At 38.0% G+C, this 21,552-nt stretch overlaps 2 protein-coding genes across 4 annotated transcripts in view; both read right to left on the reverse strand.

Annotated features, from left to right (window-relative positions):
• Window positions 1-7,130, reverse strand: part of HEATR5A (HEAT repeat containing 5A) — a 111,806-nt gene extending 104,676 nt beyond the window's left edge. For all 3 annotated transcript variants that reach the window (XM_054577916.1, XM_054577915.1, XM_054577914.1), the window contains exon 1: window positions 6,904-7,130. The gene's annotated coding sequence lies outside the window, so the exon portion shown is untranslated. The remainder of the gene's footprint in view (window positions 1-6,903) is intronic.
• Window positions 1-21,552, reverse strand: part of DTD2 (D-aminoacyl-tRNA deacylase 2) — a 59,167-nt gene that overhangs the window by 6,330 nt on the left and 31,285 nt on the right. The window lies entirely within an intron of this gene.

Below are 21,552 nucleotides of genomic sequence, written 5' to 3' on the forward strand. Positions count from 1 at the left end.
AAACTAGACCACCAATTTATTCCATTCAGCAGAATAAACTCAAAATGGTATAAAGACTTAATATAAGTTGTGACACCATGAAAATCCTAGGGGAAAACATAGACAGTAAAGTTTCAGATATTCCACGCAGCAGTATTTTCACGATATACCTCCTATGGCAAGGAATATAAAGGAAAGAATAAACAAATGGGACTATATCAAATTAAAATTAAAAAGCTTCTGCATGGCTAAAGAAAACATCATCAAAATGAAAAGGGAACAGACTGTATGGGAGAACATATTTGCTAATGATACATTAGACAAGGGTTTGATCTCCAAAATATATAAAGAACTCATACAACTCAACATAGGAAGACAATCCAATTAAAAAATGGGCAAAAGACCTTAATAGACACTTCTCCAAGGAGGACATAAAGATGGCCCATAGACATATGAAAAGATGCTTAATATCACTAGCCATCAGAGAGATGCAAATTAAAACCACAATGAGATACCACCTCACACACGGTCAGAATGGCCATCATGAATAAATCAACGAACGAGAAGTGCTGGCAAGGATGAGGAGAAAAGGGAACCCTAGTGCACTGTTGGTAGGAATGCAGACTGGTGCCCCCACTGTGGAAAACAGTATGGAATTTCCTCATAACTAATGACCCAGTGATCCCACTGCTGGGATTATACCCCAAGAATCCAGAAACACCAAATCAAAGGAACCTATGCACCCCAATGTTCATAGCTGCATTATTTACAATAGCCAAGTGCTACACACAGCCTACGTGCCCATCAGTAAGTAAGTAGACCAAAAAACTGTGGTACATTTATACAATGGAATACTACTTAGCAGAAAGAACTCCTACCCTTTCTGACAAAATGGACAGAACTGGAGAGTATTAATGCAAAGTGAAATAAGTCAGGCAGTGAAAGACAAATAACCATATCATCTCTCCTGTAAGTGGAACCTAATGAACAAAACAAACAGATGAACAAAACAGAACCAGAGGAAGGAAACAAGGAACAGACTGACAGTGATGAGAGAGGAGGGGAGGGGGTAACAGGGGAAAGAAGGGGAAGGATCTAGTCAAGAACATGTATAAAGGACCCATGGACAGGGACAACAGGGTGGGGCCTGACTGTAGAAGCAGGGAATGGGGGGTGGGAGTTGGGGAGAACAATCGGGGCTGGGGGTAATTGGCACAACTGAACAGAATAAAAAAATTAAAAAAAAAAATTAAAAGCAAGGACAACTGTAATAGCATAAACACTAAAATAAAAAATAAGTAAAATTCAGATTTCTAAATAGAATCCTCTTATAGTTTCTCCTCAAATATGAATTTAAAAAATATAGTTTTAATTAGTCTAACATATTTAAGATCTATTAGTTCACATGTAAAAATTTGTGTTATTCATACTTTTAATTGTTTCACATCACACCCTTTCCAAGCTAAATATATTTTAAAATATACTTATATTTTTATATATAGAACCATCTATTTTAAAATTGACTTTTGGAATTCTGAATACAAATTCCCATAATATCAACTTAATTTGCACTGACCAGCGTGGCTCAGTGGGTTGAGTGCTGTTCCACAAGGTGAAAGGTCACCAGTTGGACCCCAGCCAAGGCACATCCCTGGGTTGGGGGCCAGTCCATGGAGAGGCAAACAATTGATGTTTCTCTAATACACTTATATTTCTGTCCCTCTCTTTCTCCCCCCTTTCCTTCTAAGAATAAATAAAATCTTTTAAAAAAAAATCAACTTAATTTATGTTTCTTAAGTCATATACAAAACTCTTAAATTGTAATGTGTCCCAGGCATAGCACTAATGCCTTATTTTAATATGATAAAAACATATTGTGTCTGCCCCAAGATCCTAAGAATGTTTCCTGCAAACTTGGTAGGAATGAGAAGAATATTACTTCTCACCACTGCATAATACAAGCCAGCAGGAACAGCAGAAACAGCTCCAAGAACAGATGGGTAGCACATCCTATAGGACAGAGAATTAGGATGGAATAAGAAACAAACAGGAGTTATGAAAAATTGTAAGTTGCCCTCCTCTATTGTTTTTCCAAAGTACAGCAGATTACTGTTAGGGAGGAGAAAAATGGCAGATGTGAATTCATTGAAGGAGACTGTCAATAGGGCCCCCAACTGAAGTCTAACCGTTTATGGCAATTCTCCTTCCTGATTACAAAAACAAAAACCCCTGAAGGGTACAAGGAAGTGTTGGGAGTTGGGGAGAGAACTGAACAGTAGGAACCAACTCTAAGGCAGCAAATAGGAAAAGGAACTAATTTTTTTTGAGGGTTTATTTACTAGAATCTTTTAATTCACTGCCTCATTTAATCCTCACAATACTGAAATTTAGATATTATTATCCTCATCTTACAGATGACGATAAGAAATTTGTCCAAGGTCAAGATGTTATTTAAGTGGAAGAAAAAAGACCTACATCTGTACAGTTTCAATGTCCATGTTCCTTCGACTACTTCATACAGCCTCTTCATAGTTACTGATCGCTGATTTACTGCGTTATTGCCATTCCTGAAGCATCTAACCCTTCTAAATTTGTTGTTCATCACTTCACTCTCCTCTTAGTACCTCATACTTTTGGGCTTTTTTTAAAGTGTGGGGTCTTCTAGAGACATCAGCTTCAGTGTTTGGCTACGCCTGACCATTTTTATCACTCTTAATTCCACAAATCAACTCTCCCACCTCCCCCTGGGAAGAAAGATTTCATTCTGGATATTCAGGAGTTCCAGAAGGCATATTTTAAGATAAGAGAAACTTTACTCCTCTTTTATCTTCCCCTTCATTCATCTGAAAGTCCTCATCTAAGCAATAACACTACTTGGTATACTCAAGAATCTAGTAACACGAAGTAAAAACCAAACAAAAAAAGAGTTTTCAAAACAATATATAGCAACTAATTGTTTTCAAAGATCATAAACGTTACTAATATTAAGAGTCTTGTTCCCTCAACGCCTGCTCATTCTTAGTTTAGACATGACTAATAATCCAGAATTATCTGTGTTCTAGTTAGGTGGTGTACAGCACCATATTAAATGTGAAGGAACATGCATTCAGAACAAGCAGTTCTCAGTAATGACCAAAATATTATGTACTACAGATATTTTAAAAATCAGAGTAATGTGGACTACTTAGTATCAATACAAGAGCAATGTATACAAAATGCCATTATTCCCTCAGCTCAGCAGAGACCAGGAATCCTTGTTCAATTTTTCAAAATAATTCTATCCCTGTTATTTGCTCCTCGTGCCATCTGCCACATAGGATGGATTTCCTAGTTCAGCCATTAGACACTGCCTACTTTAGAATCCCCCCTTCTAACTGGTCATGGCTCTTACATCCTGGTCAGCATTCACAGGTTCAACCTTAATGTGCACTATGGTCTGACATTTTGGCTTTCCTTATGGTCCTCATTTCTAGTTCACAACATACCCTATGGAATACCTAGCCTAGAATTTGGCTACATTTCTGACCTTCCTGGATTCCTACCTGAGGGGTTTTCTTGGCAGACGCTGCTTTTCACTCTCTGCCAGGTGTGCAGCTAGGCTCTTAACTTTGCAAGTATAGCTTCTTGGAACAACTCCATTATAACTCTGCCTTCTGGCTACCACCAGCAAGGCCCACCCAGTGAACGTACCATCATCTATTACGCCCCCAAAGCGGGTGTGGGGCAGCGCACCATAATCAAACCCATTGACATTTCTGCAGCAAAAGATAAACATTCACAAAGGTGGAATTAGACAATGACTATGAATAGCTTCATGTCATTTCAGGTCATGTTTTGCTGTCAAATGAGTTAAGAAAAAGACTTTTAAGAGCCCTTTGAACTCTGGAATTAAGATTAAGGGATTTTTACCCATATATGTATATTTTTGTTTTTTGCTTTTCATATTTCCTTCCAAAAAAATTAAAAGTATTTTTTTGGTGTTTCAATGGGCAATTTCAATTTTCTGATAATTTTACTTACATAAAGAATGTATTGAATGAGCTATTACTTACACATACACACAAAAACATGCATATTTCAACACAGAGAAACCACAAATGCAACAGAAGAGAATACAGATAGCTGCTGTTGTATAACTGTTTTGTATTGGTAATTAACCAATAGAGAAAATTTATCTGGGTAATAATAGGTACAACTAAATTACTAAAAAAGTGCATATATAAAACATTTAGTGAAATTAGAACTATACCATGGTTTTAAGATTAGAAATAGCATATAATGAACTTTAGATATTTAGAATTATCATTTCCTATACGTTTTCCCTCTCTTCTCTCAAACAACCAGCTCTAATTGCTTAGTCAGGTGACATTAACATGGTGCTTTAATATGGCTAAGTTATGCTTCTTTTCTAGAAATAATTATCTTTTAAGTTATTATTAAAAAAATAACCCCAAGCATGACTCAAGATACACGCTCCATTTTCAATCGTTTGGATATCTGTTTAGAGAGTCTAGTTTCCCATTTGTATCCTACTCCAGATAAACATTTGCTTTCATGTTCACAGTTACATTTCCAATAATTTTGTATCTGATCATTTGATCAATTGCTGTATCACTGAATTCACTTAAAAAAATGTTTTAAGTAAAAGTAACTTACTGTTACTTGTGATATACACCATGAATGATATGTAAAAAAAGTACTAAATGAAAAAAACTTCCCACACCAGATCTAAATTAAAACTAAAAATTATAAACCTGTTAAGATTTTGTAACATGTAAAAATCCTTCCCTCTCTATAGCCTTCCAAAAGTCTAGGCTTGCTGAAATGAAAAACTTTTTACTAGGTAACCATACAGAAAAGCTATGTGCCCTTGCATCATTACACATCTAGGATGTGGACGCAATGACAGGATCTTACAGTTTACCTGACATAATAATGAAAAGGCAAGATTAAAAATTAAAACTGAACTTAACCTATACTTCTACAAGAGACTTAGTGATTAAGAGTTTAGAGTTTTGGTTCAGGGTGGGCAAATTATTTTCTGTGAAGAGCCAAGAGAGGGTTTAAGCTTTGTGGGCCACATAGTCTGTCACATAAACAATATATAAAAATCCATCAACACTAAACGAGTATGGTTGTATTCCACTAAAACTTTACAAAAGCTGGCAGCAGACTGGGTTTGAGCCACAGGGTGTCAATTGCTGATCTCGGGTCTAATCCAAAGAATTTAACCCTAGAATTAGACAAAGGATTCAATAAAATGATATAAACATATCTTCACCAATTAAGTCTCAGTTAATTAATTTCTTAAATGAGGTTTAATAATAGTTTCTGCAGTCTCCTTAAAATGCAGAAGTGCTTTTTATGTAAGAGGACCACGGTTCTTTTCAAGTACTGTTCAAACCCCTCAACTATACTACAGATAATTAGTGAAACACAAAAGACGGAATAAAGCTTTTTTTTTTTTAAAGTACAGATGCTATTGAACTGGTTAACCAGAATTTAAAATTAAAATATTTTACAATAGGAAGGGCCTTAAACAAATCCAGAATTTAATCATTTACTTTGTTCATAAGATAATTAAGAAATGCTCATAAAGATTATAAACTACCACAATCCCTGTATTTGAAATAAGGCTGAATGAAATTCAGGTGCACTGCTTAAAGACAAAAGTACCTACATTTTTTCCTTAGAGAATATATTCATATTTGTGTCATTAAACAAAAAGTCAAGGTACTTTGGATTATGTGTTTCCAGTCACTGAAGTCAGATGGAATAATAAAGAGAAAGGAAGAGAAACCAGTCTAAGATTCACATAGTAGTGGAGAAGCTTAAGCTAAAACTTAGGTCTCCTGTGAGGTCAGGAGACTTTTCCTACATCATAGTTATCTATATAAAATAACTGCTCTCTAAGACAAAGCCAACCTCCTATACTTTTTACAACTGTTATTGTTCTGTTATAAACTCTGCCTCCTTACCCATTTTATAAAAGAAAAAAATCGATAGTATTAAAATGTAAGACTTTAAAATTGCCTTCTCAAAGACTTACTCTCTAAATGTTTGGAAAATAAAGCAGGGCAGTTTTCTCCCCAACCATCCAATGCCCAGGTCTAAGGACCCTTCCGCTTCTGATCCTTCTCCTCCTTTCAAAACCTCCTCTAGGCTGAAAGTTCCTTAAAGGCACATAAAAGCTGCTGAATATTTGAATAAACGAATGCACATCAAATATAATTATGACTTTTAATGAAGGAACTTAAATCATTTGACAACTATTATCTGACTTGACAACTGTGAAAATCTTAACTTACCACACGTATACATGACTATGATTAGTATAAAGCGCTTTATAAAGTTTCTAAAGACTTTATAACCACTTGGAATGACACTGTCCTGACCGAAAATGGGATAAGAAATGTTTCCTCAAACTAGGCAGATGACACTCCAGCAAAGGCTTTCTTTCCTAGCGAGAAGGACTGGAAATAGTCCTCCAACCAGAAGTCATATTCACTTCCCCCTGCCGCCTTTTTGGAAACCCACCTCGAGGGCTGCGCGCGGGGGTCCCGAGAACTTCGCCCGAGGCTGCGTTTAGAGCCCCGCGGGCGTCGCCAAGGCGGGTCCGGGAGCGGCGCTCGGCAGGGCGTGCTCCGACCTAGAGACTTAACTGCAAGCCCGGGCTCCTGCCCGCGGGGCGAGTCCACGCCTACCTGTTGTGATCGGGTGAAACCAGACTTTCCTGGAAGCCAGAAGAAAGGACGGACCACAACTGGCCATTCGGCAGCCCCCGCGCCCAGTTTCCTCGGGGGGCTCCGGCCCCTTAGGCCATGACACTTAATAACCGGCCCTGATCCCGCACCCGGGGTCCCAGCTTCCTCAATCACTTCGCTGCAGCAACCACCCCGAGGTCCTCCAAACCGCTCAACTCACGGTGCAGGCCCCGGTGCGTTGTCCTTCCCAGCCGGCAGGCAGCAAAGACACCGACTCCGCACGCTCGGAGCCGCCTCCACTCGCGGGATTCCCAACTGCTCGCCCTCGAGAGGTCCCCCACGGCTCTGCATTCGTCCCAGTCCCACTACGATACCGGTTACTTAGCTCGGGGACTTGCAAGCAGCAGCGACGGAGTGTCAGCGGGGCGGGAGGGGAACCCGTGGGGCGGAGCCGGAAAGCGCGGAGTCCCCAGAGCTGCAGGAGCCGGCGATTGGGAGCCTGACCAGCGCCGCGCCTCGATCCGAGGCCGCGCCAACCGGCCGCCGAGCCATCGAGCGCCCACTCTGGCAGGCAGAACTGCTCCACCGCCGAGGGAGCGATGGTGTAGCCTGTAGCCTGAGCTGAGGCCAGAGCACAGGCTGTGCGGTCCGAAGATAATGGCCACAACTATTTTTGTCTGTTTTTATCACCAGCCAGAATCCTCGGAGGGCGGCAGTGGGACGTCTGAAGGCTGCGACTGGAGCCTGGAAAAATTTAGGCAGGGAGTGCTGTGGGTGCTGTTGATTTAAATAAAGAGGTAAACTGAGACAAGCTTAAAAAAAAAAAAAAGATTTTATTCGGGAATAGCAGGGGAATTGCAGTTTGGGACAAGCAAACCGTAGCATGATACAGGCAAGTCCGTTGAGGATTTGTGAAAGGTTTATGGGCAGAAAATGTAAAGAGGGGAGAGTTCAGTTAGAGCCAGTTAAGATACAAAACAAACAGAATAGAGCCTTCAGAATTCCTGAGCAGACAAAACCAACCCAGTCACACAAATAAAGCTCAGTTCAGCCTACTTTGCAAGGCCAACCCGACCTGAGTCATCTCTCAGGCCCCTGGCAAAACTTCCCAAGGTTGAGATGAGACGACTTCTGACCAACCCCCATCATCAAAGAAAGTCCAACACCATCAGCTGCCTGTAAATAAGACATTTACAGGAAATAAGTCTCTCAGTCCTTGAATTTTGACTTCCTGGGGGCCCATGCCTTAGATTCTCCATTTTACATCCTTTAGTTCTATTTTAGATTGAGAGTCTTTCACAATGTAGATGGTGGAATGTTAGGCTTGGAAATGATTCTAGAGCACCATGTAGGCCTATCTCTTCCTTTTACAGCCTGAGTGTTTGGGGCTAGAGGTAAAGCCACTTGCTTAGGATCACACACTGAGTCAGTGGTGAAATTGGGACAAACAGCCTCTTGGTTCCAAGTCAAGTGAATTTTTCCAGTATACTCAGCGTTTTGAATGTAATTTTTTAGTTTTTATTTTAAAACAATCTCAAGCTTACAAAAATGTTGCAAGTATAGTACAAAGAACATTTTTTTTCTGGAAGTATTTGAGATTTAAGTTGCTGACCAGGTGCCACATAGTCTCCAAATACGTTAGTGTGTGTGTGTCCTACTAATAAATACCCTCTACAACGCAGTCACATTATAACTAGAAAAATCAAAATGTTTATGCGGTATGTTTTGACAATTGTCCCAATAATAATATTTTTTATGGTGAAAAGATTCAGTCCAGAATCAAGCACTGTATTTTCCTGTCATATAATTTCAGTTGCCTTCAATCTGGGACACTTCCTCAGTCTTTCCTTGACTTTTATATCCTTGATACTTTTGTAGAGTCCCAACCAATTGTTTTTTTAGAATGGCCTTCTCTTTGCATCTGTCTCATGTTTACTCATGATTAGATTCAGGGTAGGGGGGGTCTTTGACAGGACTCACAAAAATGATGCTGTGTTCTCACTGCTTTCTATCAGGTGGCACTTGATACTGATTTGTCTTATTACTGATGGTTATTTTAATAAGGTGGTGTCTGCCAGACTTCTCCACTATAAAGTTACTTTTTTGGCTTTGTATTTTTTTTAACTCAATGATTGGAGAGAGAGAGAGAAACATTGTCTTGTTCCACTAATTTATGCGTTCATTGGTTGAGTCCTGCATGTGCCTCGACTGGACACTGAACCTACAACCTTGGTGTGTCAGGATGATGCCCTAACCAACTGAGCTACCTGGCCAGGGCTCTGCTTTGTAATTAATAAGTATTTTGTGAGGGAGTTTCTTTGAAACTGAGTATTTTGTTTCTCATCAAACTTTCAGTTTATTTATGCCAGTATGAATTCAGTTTTCTACTTAATGGGTTATAATCTGTTTATATCATTATTTATTTTGATGTTCAAATTGCCCCGTTTGATCAGTGGGAGCCCCGTTTATGCTGGTTTCTGTGTCTTTGTGTGTGTTTTAAATTCTTTCACTATATTTTATTGTAAAACATTTTTTTAAATACAGAAAATGTGAAAGAGTTGTGTTATGGCAGAAACTTCGTTCTTCTTGCCAACGCAGGAAAGAATTACAGATCAGTAAGCCTACTAGTATGCAAGCAAAGTTTATTAGTGCTAAGTTCGAATGAGAAAGCAAAAGCAAGGGTGGCTAGAGCAAGGGTGGCTAGAGCAAGGGTGGCTAGAGCAAGGGTGGCAAAAGCAGTGTGGCCAGAGGCCGGGTGACCAGCACCCAGGTGGCCAGAGGCCAGCAGGCCAGGGGCCCCCTGTGTTGGAAAAAGAGCCAACCAAGAGGGCCAAGAGCCAAAAGAGGAGTCCTTAGTTCTGAGGACTTACATAGTTGATGGGAAGCGGGTGAAGAAGTTACCTCCTGATTGACAGGTAAAGGTGGTGCCAGCTTTCCCAGGGAGACATGACTACCCGAACGTGGTATGGGGGTCTGTTAGCCTGAATCCTTATTTTGCTCCAGACTCTCTTTTTTCATTTTGTATATGTGAGGGGAGGCAGGCAGTTAATCAAAGTTTTCTTTGAGCACCGTAGACCCCTCCCCTTCTCCCTTTCCAGGCCTTGGGATAAATGCACAGTCTCAAGGTTTTTCTTTTCCCAGCTAGTGGAGATGACACACATAGTCTTTCAAGGACGCCCCCTTTCCTGCACTGTCATAGTTCTACTTGTTGTTTAGAATGCCTGGCAGCCTTCTGGGACCAGGCGCAGGATTACTGGTCAGCAGGTGAGACATGTCTTCCTTTGCTTTTAACCTCTTGCATTAAGTTCTTTGGTAGATTGCAATGGTGAGGGCCCTGACTTTATTTCCCCTCTGGCCCGCTCACTCTATCGTAACAGTTGTATATACCATATACCCACCATCCATATTCTACGTTAACATTATACTATTCCATGGCCTTTTGACACATCTCCCTTGTTCTTTGAGCACTCTGTTACTTTCTGGCACAATATGATATTCCAGGCTCATCTTGCCCCAGCCCTGGATGCAGCCATTTATCCAGGAGTCCTGGTCCTTTTAGTGGAGAATGGTAGTTAGAAGCACTACACATGCTCACTGCTATTGGGGCATCACTGCTCAGGCTGTGTTAGTGGATGCAGAGAGGGAACATTATACATTCATACACAAATACCATGCATCTATACGCATATATAGCCACTCATATTTACTGCTATATATCTTTATCAAACTATATATATTGCAAAAATATATGTTCACAATAATACCTCTAATCCAGCATCACAGTTTATTCTAGTTTTCTCCCTTGCATGTTTATAACCCCTTTCTTTTACAGAGAGAAAGCTGGACCCTGTTGTCCTTTGGATATTTACTTGTTTGAACACCTCTCCTATATTTAAGCAGTCCCCTGTATGAAAGCTGCCATCCCTCCCTTTGGAGGCTGCCGTCCTTACCCCATGAAGGTCCTGAAAACCCAAAATTACACTACATGTCCTCTTTCTCTTTCCTTACCTCTGTTCCCAAACCTGTGCCCATGCCCAGTCTGTGCCCTCCCCACCCTGCTCAGACTTCTTGCTGAACATCCCTCAAGGCATCCTCCTGACCACACTTGATGGGTATACGCGGGTGTATAGGGTACTGTGATGTACCCTGAGAAAGAAACAAAAGTATTATAGATTCCCAAGGAGAGCGCGATTACTATGAAGTCGAGTTGGGAGGCTCATGAAGGATTTAAAGAAAGAGTTGACACTTAAAATGGGCTTAGAAAGATGCAAAAGAATGGATGAGGAGGATATATTCTGTTAGATACTGAAAAATATACGTAGATTACTGAATATGTGGTGCAAGAATAACAACACTAGAATTTTGGAGCTGGAAGGGATATTAGGTATCATTGACTTCAACCACTAGTTTTACAGAGGATTCAAAGACGGCCCCAAACTTTGAGCCTAAATAACTAAGAAAATTAAATTAGAAGGAGGAGTCAGTTTGGAGGGGGAAATAAGTTTAATTGTAAACATGTCACATTTCAGGTTAACAGTAGAGCATCTGAGGAGAAATGTGGGTTTACAGCTTAGAAGTGGGTCAGAACTAGAGATTTAGATTCAGAACTTTCTACATGGAGCTGACAGCTGATAAAATGAAAGAGAAAAAATAAAAGAGAAAACAAAAACAGAACTCTGAAAAACAACCAGACAAGTTTTAACCGAATGTAAATGTGTTCCACTTTTCAACTACTATTATACTCTTTGTTCAATCTCAAGCTGAGATTTTGAGTCACAATAAAGAGCAAGCTATCTTATAATTAGCGGAAAGAGGACAGTTTTGGAATCAGGTGACTTATGTTCAAATCCTAATTCTGTCAGCAGAAAGGGAGTGGGACTGAGGCAGAACTGCCTGGGACCAAGGCACTGTCCAGAATGTGTGGACTCTTAACTTCATGCAGGAAAGATTTTGAGTCCAGGTGATTTTGGGTCCAGGTGATTTTGAGAGTACATTTATTAAAGTTGGGGACAGTGAAACAAAGGAAACGTTTAAGATAGAAGAGGCAAGCTCACAGCAACAGGAGTGAGCTTAGACTGGGCTGCCTAGACTCAGGAAAGGAAATCACAGTAACAGAGGTGAGCCACGCTGGCTATGCAGACTCAGGAAAGAAAGTTACAGTTGCTAAAGGAGAGTCCTCGGAAACAGGGTCAGGGGATTAGCCCAGGATGAGCTGCCACTGTCCACTGCTCCCCTGGTTGCAAGTCTCCTGGGAACCTTTAAAAATTATGAGAAAGTAAAGTATGCCCTGGCCAGGAAGCTCATTTGGTTAGAGCATTGTCTCAGTAGGCCAATGGTGTGGGTTTGATCCCTGGTCAGGGCACATACAAGAATCAACTAATAAATGTATAAATAAGTAGAACAACAAATTGATATTTCTTTCTCTCTCCCTATTCTCTCTTTCTGTAAAATCAGTACAATAAAAAAACAATTTTTTTTTAAAGCAAAAGTGTATCCCTAAGGAAAGTGGAGCACGGGTGTGCTCAAAGGAGAGTGCACTGGGTCTTTGGTCTTAAGCGCTTTCATCTATTTTCTAAAGGCAGGAGTTTTAGGAGAGATCTCAAGGGAGGGTCTCAACAGAATAGTCAACAGCTTTCCAGGTGTGTCCTTTAATATGCTGATGCATTAAAATGAATGTATAAGAGAGTTTGGGATCATTCTCTGGTCAGCTTTGCTGCTTTACTTTTATCATGCATTTGTCTCTAACTGTTTGGGGTTTTTTTCTTATTTGTACCCCTGACTTCATCCATTCTGGGGTTTGGCTGGCGCTAATGGCATCAACTGGGTCTCTGTTATCTCTCTCCCTGACTAGGGTGATTTAAGCTATTCATTTTCTGGTTGGGGAGGAGAGGTGTAAACCATCTGCTCCAAAGTGTCCTTGGTTAGGAAAAATAAGATTTTGCGATTTATTAGCAGGCTGTTCATTGCTTGGCCTTATTTAACTATTTGTCTTAGTTTCCCTCATTCCTCTTGCCAAGGAATTTCCTAGCTTCTTACTACCCTGCCTCAGTTCTACCACTTAATAGGCATGACCTAGGGAAAAGAAACACTTTATATCTCTGAAGCTCAGTTTTCTCACTTTAAAATGAGAACATTATCTTCCTCTCTGAGGTGTGCTAAAAATTCAAGATACAGTAGAAATAACTAACATGTTGACTATTGTCAAATGATAGCTAGCATTACTAGGCTCTTACCTTCTCTCTCTATTATCTGCTTACTCCAGCTGGTCAACTCAGTTCATGTCACTGTTTGGCACACAGAAGTCACTCATTAGATATTTGTTGAAGGAATGGAGAATTTTATATACTTCCTATTTATTTATACTCATGACTATAATGCATTATTCTTGAATTTCTACCAAAATAATTTCCCTACCAATCATTCTTAGAAGTAGAACTGTTGGTGTTTAATGGAATATGTAAAATTATCAAGTAAATCAGTAGTTACCTATTTGACTGGCTATATGATATCTTGCTTTAATTTAGTGTTCAAATACATCTGATACAATGAATCTAGGTTCCAGCCAGTATGCATTTGGGAAATTGAAAATGATAGATTATCTTTAGCCCTAGCCTGTGTGGCTCAGTGGATTGAGTGCCAGCCTGTGAACCAAAGGGTTGTCAGTTTGATTCCCATGCCTGGGTTGCAGGCCAGGTCCCCAGTAGGGGGCATGCAAAATGCAACCACACATTGATGTTTCTCTCCCTCTCTTTTTCCCTCTCTTCCCCTCTCTAAAAATACAAATAAAAAAAAGAAAAGAATAGATTATCTTTAATATTGCTTTTATCCCTGAGGTTATAAAATTCAACTATGGTAGAATAGCATTCGCCAAACAATGGCAGTCTAGTGTACCATTAAACTCTAAGGTCCTGCTTTAGGTTGCACTCCTCGAGATGTTAATAATTGTTTTTTTAAAAAGGCATACTCAAATAAGTTTGAGAAACACTATATGAATATACAAGTATATTATAGCCACCTCTTAGAGAGTCATTATGTAGGCTGCATTTTTTGGAAACATGCAATTTTTCCCAAACTTATATGGCAATGGAATATAATATCTTTTTCAGAAGAAATGCATACTGATGTCCTTTAGAACTGGTGTTCCTGGGAGCAGACTTTGTGAAATGCAGCTCAGAAATGAAGTTTATTATTAGTGATCCACTCCAGTCATGTCAGGTAGGTCAATAAAACCATCAAGGAGACTGAAGTGTACATGTAACAAGCTCATGTCATAAAACTCACGGGTTGGCCACAGCTTCCACGCTGTCAGTTTCAATGTGACCCTGATAGCCCACTCCAACAAAAGACCTGCTGGCCATTTTTGATACAGCTTTCTACTTTTTTGGTCTATCAAGCATTATTTGTCAATGTACTGCTGAGCTTGCTATAATGTGTAACAGCTTTTAGCACTAAATTTCCAAAAAGAACTTTTGGCCATGGGTAGGATTTTCTTCAGTAGGCAAACCACCATTATAAATATTCAGCCAAGATGTACTTAAAACATAGCATAGATCTTGATCCAAGATGGCAAGTAAGTAATAATAGTAGATTATCCGATCTTGAAAGAAGCAGTTAAACTCAGGATTGGTTTTTCTAAGCAGGAATACCGAGCAAAAGCAGATCCACAACTATGTATTTGATAATAGTATACATAAGAAATGACTGCAATGTTCATAATTGACTAGGACACCTAAGTCCCCTTCCAATTCCTCATTCTCTGATCAGATTAAAAAATACAGCATTTTACATGTGCATAAACTTTATGGCTTTGTTCCAAAGTCGTTGTCATACGTTTATGAGCAAGCCATTTAACCTGTTTGGGCTTCATTTTCTTTCTCTGGAAAATGAACATGTCATGTTAGAGGGTCTCCAAGATCTTCAATTTAAAAAAATCATACATTCTATTGTTATTTTTACAAAAATAATCCCTTCAAAGTAAATAAAGTAGTTATTATTTGGAAGAAATAGAAAATAAAGCCCAGAGTAGCTAAGTGATTGATCCATGTTTGGAACAAGATTCCAAAAGTAGCATTTCAAAACCAGGCCTTTTGAATCCAATTTTCCATATCGTCATAGTACCAATAGTCAAAACTGTATGAAGTATGTTAAACTAACAAAATTTTTTAAAATCTTTGTTGTATAGGTATGTAGTTATATATTTTATTTATTTATTTATTTATTTAATAGTTTGTCTTTTGTTTTATTTTCCCATTACCATTTATCTCACCTTGCCCTCTTCCACCTCCATTCACCCCTCCTTCTGCAAGCACCATATTCATATATTTATTTTAAAATATTATTATTAATATCATCTTGAAAATACAATTTTTTCAAACTCAAGGAAACAAAAACATAATCCTACTACCTCCACTTAACAATCATTTTTGTTGATTTGATTCTCTTACAGCTGTTACTCACATGTCTAAGAAAAGTCATACACATATGGAATATCAAATTTGTATTCATAGTGATATCATTACCATTGGATACATTAAGATCTGTTCCTGGATATAGCATTGCTAGCACTTAATCACATGGATTGAAGGGAGGGGGAAAAACTACTATTTCCTACCTGTAGGTAGGGATAATTGGCAAAGAGTGAAGTGGACCTAAAATGATTCCATAGTTTGCTGTGATCTCCTTTTCCCTTCATATTTGGCTTTAAAATCTCATGGTTACAATCATTCCTCTGGTTTCCCTAAGAAAGACAAGGAAAGAGACTTTGGGAAGTCAATGTTAAGATGCTGTAACCTAGGGTTGGAAAGAAAATCCTGGAGATCTCTTCTGGCTTACTCAACTAATAAAGTTTTCACCTTGGAAGATATGAAAGATGTGACCCTGAAGGACTGAGCAGCAGGATAGGAAGGTTTCTGTGGAGAGGGAGAGAATCGGGCAGTAAAAAACCCACAGAGGCCAGGGAGAGAAGGCTCTGGATGATGGGATGTGGAGCAGACTCCAGGAAGGGGTGTTGGTGGAGGATCAATAGAAGAGTCCTTGGTCAGCTTGTCAATTTTTGCCTGCCAGAAAGTTCCTGATGGGAACCACAGGAAATACGATCATAAGCCAAGTTAATCACAAACTTAATAATCTATCAAGGTGAAGAAGCAAAATTTAATGACATTAGCAGCTCAGTTCTGAACATGAGCCAAAAACCAAGGAATGAGATAGGTCAAGCCCGAGCTAGGACTGAGGAGGAGGACTGTGATTCTACATATCACACGCAAACCTTTAACTTTGGCTGTGAGCTCTTCAGGCAAGGAAGCTGTTCACCTGTAGATAGGTAATGTAAGAGAATAATTTAGTGCTTTAATTTAGGGATGTTTTATCCTTTATAAGTAGCATATAAGGCATTCCACCAAAACCTAATTCACCAGTTGGAGGCATTTGAATGTAAAAACTGATGATGGACAATCATCCGGTTAAAAACTAAATTTATTGGAATAATAATCATGCAAGATATTATGATAATAATAAGATCCAAATAATTCATTGTGAAATTCATAATCTAAGATTATTTGACTAACTCAAGAAATTGAACTTAACCAGCAAAAAGGACAAAATGATCTGGTTGATTAATAGTATTCTTGCTGAACTATCGTATTTGAGGAAAAACTAATACAATACTACAAAAATACTTATGGAAATTTAACTTATTGTGTTTATTAACATAGATTAATTATTAACTTTTTGGGAAAACATTATGCTTGAAATAAATTCTAATGAAAATTAGTTTATATGTCAAAATTCTTGTTTAGTTGCCAACTTAGAAGAGAGAATCTAATCTAGATACAACTATTTAACTGACCAGTAAGGACAATAGCTAGAAACGAAATTATCCAAATGAAATGAAAGTAATCTGTGGAGCCAGAGTCATAAATCAGGAAGAAAAGGAAAAATGTTAATATTATAGAATAGAATTATATACTCTTGAACTCAATTTGCCAACTTACAAGACATTCACAGACCAGAGTACAAATCCATTTATAAACCATACTTGCTCATCTTAATGATGTTTTGTAGACATATATTTTCTCCTTTTATTTGCTTCCTTTCCCTTACTCTCCCTTAGATGAAAATAAAAAAAATTAAAAAATACTTATGATAAAATATTGTTTTTAAAAAGCAAAATATGAAATTCCTTCATAACTAAACTATTAAAATGTGTGTAGCTATGAACAAAGAGTATAGGGGAATTAAATGAAAATAAAATTGTCTTTGAAGAATGAGATGACAAGCTTTAGAAAACCTTTTTAATATTTCTGATTGTTTATATTACTTTTACAAAAGAAAAATAAAAGCATTTAAAAATTTTTTCCTCGCAATTTCCTGGTTCAATTTTCCCCCCTTTAGTTGGAGCTCAACATAAATTTGTTGAATAAGCATACAAAATGGCAACTACAATGGCTGGCAGATTTCCTTTAGGGAAAAGACAAATGATGATGGCACTAGCTATCATGAGGCAAGAATAAAATAAATCAGTATTTACTCATTCACCTGTCCGAGAGCCTCTAATTACCTATCTCTGAGATTGTTATTAGCAGAGCGTCCACATAATTTGTATTCTGCCAAGACACTTTTGAGAGTGAAAAGCGTAGCTATTTATACACATGCTGCATTTTTGGATACAACATCTAAAGCACAAGCAACCAAAGAAAAAATAAATTGAACTTTGTCAAAATTAAAAACTTTTGTTATTCAAAGGACATTATCAAGAAAATAAAAACAGAACCCATAAAATGGGAGAAATATTTCCAAATCATTTACTGATAAGGATCTAGTATCTAGAATATATAAATAACTCCTAATTAACAATAAAAAGACAAATAACCCAGTTAGAAAATGGGCAAAGAATTTGAATGGACAGCTCTCTAAAAAAGATACAATTTAATGGGGAATAAGTGACTAAAAATATGCTTAACATTGGTCATTAGGGAAATACAAATCAAAACCACAATGATATCTCACATCATAACACTAGGATGACTATAATTTAAAAAAGGAAAATAACAGGTGTTGGTAAGGAAATGAAACAACTGCTGGTGGGCATGTAAAATGGTACAGCTACTTTGGAAAACAGTTTGGTAGTTTCTCAGGAAGTTAAACAGAGTTACCATATGACCCAGCAATTCTGCTCCTTGGTGTGTATACTCAAGACAACTAGAAATAAATGTCCACATAAAAAAGACTTGTATGTACTTACATATTTATAACAGCATTATTCATAATAGCCAAACATGGAAACAATGCAAATAGATAAATGAATAAACAAAAATGTGGTCTATCCATACAATGTAATATTATTTAGTCATAAAAAGAAATAAAGTTCTTACAGATGCTACAATATGGCTAAAACTTGAAAATATTATGCTAAGTGAGAGAAACAAGACACAAAAGGCCAAATATTGTGGTTCTATTTGCATATAAAGTGTCAAGAATAGGCAAATTCATAGAGACCAAAAGAAGATTAGTGGTTGCCAGGGGCTGGGAATACAGGAAAAAAAGGGAATGACTTTAATGGGTACTAAGCTTCTTTTAAGAATGATGAAATGTTCTGGAATTAGTGACGATGTACCTTATTGCGATATTGTGCAACATAGCAATATTGCACAACCTTTTGAATATACTAAACCATTAAATTAGACACTCTAAAGTGGTGAATTTTATGGTACGTGAATTATATATCAACAATAAACAAGCAAACAAATGAGCAACCTGGGATAATGGGGTGAACTGGAACTGAAATATGGTCATCATAGATCAGGCAGTCAGTGTATTCCCAATCCTGAAAGATGAATACCTGGAGAAAGTTGAGGTTGGAGAATGCCTAGATACTTGTCCCCAGAACAAAATGTTTAAATCTGAAGTCTTAAAGTTTAAATGAGAGTTTATACTAGTATTAGATATTGCTTCCAGATCATTTCCATTTTTTCATTTCTCCTAAAAAATATGAAGCCAAAATTTAATGTTTTCATTTTATTCTTGTCACCATCTTTTACTTTCTCCCAAACAATATTCAGGCATAATTAGCACTCTGGTTGTGTTAACGTCCCTTTTCTCTCTTAATTTCTTTTGCTTCATCTCTGATAAACAATATCGAGCCAAAAATTAGCATTGTAATTCCATTCTCATTTCTTCTTTCACTTACCTGCAACTCTTTTGTACTTCTCAGTGCCCTGTTTCCCTCCTCATGTCTCTTTGGTCACTTTTTCTTTTATTTGCTTTCTCTTTCCCATTGAACTCTGCTTGCTGGTCCTCCTAGTAATCCCATGTTATCTTCTGAAATACTATCCCTTTTTCTATTTTGCTAATAAACTTTCCTGTACTGTTAACCTTTACCTAACAATCTTCTGATCTCTTTGCCATAGTAAAACCCTGACTTCCTCCTGACTACACAGATCCTGTTGAGTGAAGGCGATTCCTATTTCATGACCAGGGAATGAAGCTAATATTCGCCTGGCTCTCCCAGGGTTTTGAGACTATGGCTCTCTGTTGCCTCTCCTCTGAAGTTTCACATTCTCTTAAAAAATCACTCTCTCCCCATCTTCATCTCTGCCTTTAGCTGATCTTCATATCATACTCTCAAAGTGATTCAAGATTTGGGCACAGGGTTATGGGTATTTCTCACTGTTCTGAGTCTTATCATTCTGGGTTATCATTCTATTTTTATTTATTTATTTATTTATTTAAATTTTCTTTACTGATTTGAGAGAGAGAGAAACATTCATTTGTTGTTCCACTTAGTCATGCATTCATTGGTTGATTCTTGAACGTGCACTGACTGGGGATCAAACCCACAACCTTGGTGTATTGGGATGATGCTCTAACCAGCTGAGCTACCAAGCTGTTGTTCCATTTATTTATGCATTCAGTGGTTGCTCCTTGTATGTACCCTGACCAGGGATCGAGCCCGCAGACTTGGCATATTGAGGGTGATGTTCTAACCAACAGAACTACCCAGCCAGGGTCAGCATACTAGTTTTTAAATTCCTTGACACTCTCCACTATAGCTGCACATTCCAATGGCCTTATCCTATATCTTGTTATCATTCATAATGGCTCTATTCACAGATCTCATACTATGACCAGTCTCTAACCTTTCCACATTACCTACTCTAGTTCTCTTTGAACTAGTCCTTCCAACTACTAAAAAGCAGTAATCTTCTTAACCTCACCCGTCACCTAGTCTGTTAGCCCCTTGCTCATTTTATTTTTTTTATCTTGTCCAGTTTACTTACAAGGTTAGTTGTTTCAACCACTTTCTCCTTAGCATTCCTTCACTCCATGACCTTATTGTACAACATGCATCTCTTCTGCCAATCTCTGAATGTGGATCTACTCAACCATCTGCTTTTTCCGATTTGCTCTTGGGCTGCCAAGAAAATTGTGTAACTGTGTTTTCTAGTTTGCTGCATTATTTATGATTTCTAATCTCAGCTAGCTGGTTCATTTGCCCATTTCCTACAGCTACGCCAAACATTCACTACTGTCCTCCAGCCACGACTCCATGCCATCTTCCTCTCTACCAGATGACCAAGTCCTACATTTTACAGCAAAAGTAGCAGGCATGATGTCTGAACTCCATTTCAGCTCTCCTTTTCATCCTATACTTCAGCAATCTTTTCTTCTTATGTCAGTGAATACCCAAAGTTTTCCAAAAGCATCCCTCTACCTATGCTTTTGACATGAGATTTTGTTCCTTAAGTTTGCTCCAGAGGCCTCTTTTCTTTTTCTTTAATTTCTCTCTTTACTTTCTCTAAAGACATGCTCAGATTTCCTGCATCTTAAAAAACAAATATCCCTTAATACTGTTTTTTTTCTACAAAAAACTACAGCTCTTCGATTTCCTTCATCCTCAACTTCCTGAGTCTTCTACCCGTACTATATTTTCTTAAATACCATTCCATCTTCAAGATATTTGGCTTACATAATAGCAAGGAACCTATCTGTACTCAATAATGTTCATAGTGACTTCCCAATGGCTTTTTAAAAGTTCTTCCCTAATTTGAACTTTTTAGTGGAATGGATATTGTTCACCACAACCTACTTGAATAGAAATTCTCACTTTTCTTGGATTACATGACACCATTCTCTTGTAATTTTTCTGCTTCTTCTCTTCCCATCCTTCATTAGCCTCTTGATGGCATCTCTTAATCAGCTGATTTCTTAAATATCCAGCTTCTTACTGTTTCTTTCTGGACACCTTTACAAAAACTTTCTTAGACAATGTCATCCACTTTGGTGACTTTTAAAAAATGTATAGTTCAGTAGTTTATATATACTTTTCATTGTGATGAGACAGATCTCTGGAACTTTAAAAAATTCTTGCATGACTAAAACTCTACACCTTTTAAATAAAAACTCCCTATTACTCCCCATCCCCTGCCCCAGAGCCCCTGGCAACCACCATCCTACTTTTTCTGTTTCTATAAATTTGACTACTTTGCATATCTCATACAAGTGGAATCATACAGTGTTTTTCTTTTTGGAACCAGTTCATTTCACTTAGCATAATATCTTCAAGGTTTATTCATGTAGCATGTAACAGGATTTTCCTTTCTTTTTAACATTTAATAATACTCCACTGTATACATATACCACATTTTGTTTTCATTCATTCTTCAATACACAGTTGGGTTGCTTCCACTTCTCGGCTATTGTGAATAACGTTAATATAAACATGAATGTGCAAATAACTCTTTGAGATCCTGCCTTCATTTCTTTTGGCTATATATGCAGAAGTGGAATTGCTAGATTATATAGTAGTTCTATTATTAATTTTTGAGGAACCAAAATACTATTAACTTTGGTGACTTTAACTACCATGTACATG

This window comes from Pteronotus mesoamericanus, unplaced genomic scaffold (assembly GCF_021234165.1).
Source record: "Pteronotus mesoamericanus isolate MK-2021 breed Mesoamerican mustached bat unplaced genomic scaffold, CSHL_Meso_final contig_46, whole genome shotgun sequence".
NCBI lineage: Eukaryota > Metazoa > Chordata > Mammalia > Chiroptera > Mormoopidae > Pteronotus > Pteronotus mesoamericanus.